We start from the raw sequence: 3,682 nt of genomic DNA on the forward strand, positions 1-3,682 counted from the left end.
CCGAAGTGGGGAGGGTTCTGCCCAAGAAGGCTGGGGGGCCAAGGAACCTCTGAGCTCCCCGTCCCAGGCTGGCGCCGCGGGGCCAGAAACTCACCCCAAAGCTAGATCTCCTGGCGCCGAAGATCAGGCCTCTGTGCTCTGTGAAATCTCTTTAATGCATACCTGGTGCCTGATTTTACTACAAGAACAGCCCCCAAACCAATCCCCATTGTCCCAATTTTATAAGCCTCATCTCTGGCTGTAGTCACAGCTATACCTGCTTAGCTTTGTGTGACCCATTGTGATTCTTTTTCTTTTTCTGGAATAAAGTTTGCTTCTGGTTTAATAGACTTTGTTGGTCTGTCCCACATCAATGCATGAGCCTGGACCCAACATTTTTGGTGCTGGAGTCCAGGACTTTGCACACTTCTGGTTCTGCAGTGGGAGGGTACACTCCGGTCTCAGACAACCTTTATTCTATTGGTTTTGGCCAAGTGGTCTGCTTTCTCTGGTCTCTTGTGTCCAGAAAGAGAAAGGCTCAATGAGAGTTCTTCTGAGCCTCAGGGCCTTTAGGTCTTATTCTCTTACTTTCAGGATTTCAGGAAGGCAACAGTAGTTTTTGCAGTCCTCCTTGCCCCTCTCCACCTCAGGAGACCAGACTCCTCAAGGCAATCCAGAGGGCTCCAGTCTGTGGGAGCAGACATGGCAGCCAGGAAGGGGACTGCCCCTCCCCTGCACTTACTGCAGACTTTGGCCTGAAGGCCAACAATGAGTCTGGCAGAGGAGGGCAGAGGTGAGCAGAGAGGACTGCAAGGATTGTCACCTAGGATGGCCATCGACAGCCATATCTCCAGGACAATAACGTTTCAGATCTCTCAAAATGACGCTTGCTCCAAAGTTGCACAGCAAGAAGCAACAGCCCCATCAAGAAGCACAGTCTTCTGCCCCTCTCCCACCTAAAAATTCAGCTGGAGAATGTAAGAAAATTTTGTCTGGTTTTTCTTCTGTACTTTCTGTAGGGCTGGATTGTGGGTAGGTATTGTTTAACTTTGATTTTTAGTGTCTGCAGTGCTTTGTAAATTCTTGTTATTAGTTCTTTTACTGAACCATTATTAATAAAGAATTTCTCTCATTCTAGAATCTGTCAGTGTACACTTCTTATAGTTTGCTGTCCTCTCTAGAAACTTTTTTTAAAATTTCATTTAGTATCATCTATTGGTATCTGGGCCTAGGTCATTTTTTTTGTATTATTTAAGGTATATTCTGAAAGTCACAGTATACTCTCAAAATCTTAAACAATATTTCCTATTCTTTCATTTAATCGTTTCAGTTTTATTTATTTTTTAAAATTAAGCAATTATTTTTTTCAGAAAGTATCTCAATAAGTAACCATAGCTGGCCTGGAACTCACTATGGAGACCAGGCTGGCCTGGAAATCACAGAGATTTAGATGATCCTACCTACCATGTGCTGGTATTAAAGATGTATGCTACAATATCCACTTTTATTTCAGTTTTTAAATTAAGGCGTTTGATACATTTTTAAGAGAAAGCAATAGAAATTAGAGAAGACAAAGACATAAAATTGTTAAAGTAGGCAAGAAAAAAGTCTAAGCATCCTTATTTTTGGATTACATGTTTCTGCTTGTAATAGAATCTATAATTCACGTTGAATTGCTTTGATATAACAAATACAGCAAAATTACCAGAACTAAAACCAATATAAAAACCTAAAGTGTACTCTCAGTGGAAGAAATTATAAGAATATATCATTTTTGTAGCTCTTAAAAAATGAGTACCTAAGAATACCCTTAAACAAAAGAAAAAAAAAACCCTCCATGCTTAAAACTTCAAGACACTAAGAAATTAAAGAAATATTAGATGATGACTTTTTTCTGAGATAGGTTTCTCTGTAGCTTTGGAACCTGTCCTGGAACTCATTCTGTAGAACTGGCTAGCATCAAACTCACAGAGATCTGCCTGCCTTTGTTTTGTTTCCTGAATGCTGGGATTAAAGGTGTGCATCACCACTGCCCGCGTACATAAAGAAAATTTAATGGTTTCGGTTTGGCAGAATTAATATGGTGAAGGACATGTATTATCAAAATTAAACAACATCCCCTAGGAACTCCAAGGCCATGATAGCCAGGGGAGCAGGCAGGTGGTCTGCAGACCTTCACCTTTCCCTAGGATCCTCCAAATCCAATTAGCCAGACCTAGTCTTACCTCTTCTGCAAACCACCTGCCTAATCCTCACTTTTCCATTGCCCCCATCTCTTTCTATTGTATCACAGAGATCAGCTCCTAAATCCCTTCCCCCAACTCATTGCTCTATTCAAGGCCTCAACTTCAGCAGGCCTTCCCTGAGTACCCACAGGCCACTGAACACATACTGCTGCCTCTTCTTACCACCTCCCCTCATTCTCAGGAGATTAAATAGATCTTGGTAAAAGCACCCTGATTCCTCCCTCAGTAACCTCCTCAGACCCTCTTCTGTCTTACTCAGTCACCATACCTAAATGTGAAATCACAATACCTTGGAAGATATTTTACCTTGTATCCACAGTGGACACACCTATCAATACCTCAGAAGAATTTTCCTACAGGGAAACAAACAGGCACCATACTCTCCTAAGAAACAGAGGAAATAGAGACCAAGGAACAAAAATAAGAAATCTTCCTAACAAAGACAAGACCACATACCCACACTTAGAATCATAATTTCCTAAACCTAGTTGCCGAAATGCCAGCAGAGATCATGATCAATATTTGCCAGAACAAAATGTCTTCATGAGAGCATAACAAAACTTCTGTAGTTGGCTGTGAATATTTCAACATAGAAAATGGACAAGGGCAAGATCTTAATATAGCCTTTATGTATAAAATAGTGCTCCTTTCTGAGGGAATTAATAAGTCTCATAAAGAAATCTATGAAAATGCAGTGGAAAGAAATAAAGTAATTTACTACTTGAAAATGGAAATGGAATCAATAAAGAACACCCAAACTGAGGGACATCTGGAATTAAAAAAATTTACAAAGCCAAACAGGAAACTCAGAAGCAGCCTCACTAACAGAGTAAAACATATGTTAGAAATTATGTAGTATGTTGAAGATACCATTGAAGAAACAAACCTGCTTTTCAAAGAAACTGTTATTTCTTTAAAAAATATTCTGGCATAATAAAGAATCATGCCAGCTGGGTTTGTTGAATATTTACATACCCTCACAGTGAAGGAGGGTGCCCAAGATCCTCACCTGAGTATCCAGCCACTCCCTATCACTTGTATACAACTCTGCCTTGTATGGGACCTCTGGGAAGGACTCGAGTATATAGGCCAGGGGAGATGGAGGAGGGAGGACTCCATCTACTGGGTATGAGAAAACCCTTCTCTTTGCTAGGCAAAAGCTTTCCAGGTCTACCCTATTCGGTGAAGGAGCACCCCCACCCCATAAGTAACCCCTGACCTATGTTCTATAATGAAGTGTAATAAACTCCTTGGTTCTCCAGAAAAAAAAAAACCATCAAGGACATTTTTAACACTATGATAAGACCAAATCTAAAAATAATAAAAATAGATGATGAAGAATAACAAAGTGTTTTTATTTTTTATTTTTTTTTTTATTTTCGAGACAGGGTTTCTTCGTAGCATTTTGGTTCCTGTCCTGGAACTAGCTCTTGTAGACCAGGCTGGCCTCGAACTCA

This window comes from Microtus ochrogaster, unplaced genomic scaffold, assembly GCF_000317375.1.
Source record: "Microtus ochrogaster isolate Prairie Vole_2 unplaced genomic scaffold, MicOch1.0 UNK144, whole genome shotgun sequence".
Lineage (NCBI taxonomy): Eukaryota > Metazoa > Chordata > Mammalia > Rodentia > Cricetidae > Microtus > Microtus ochrogaster.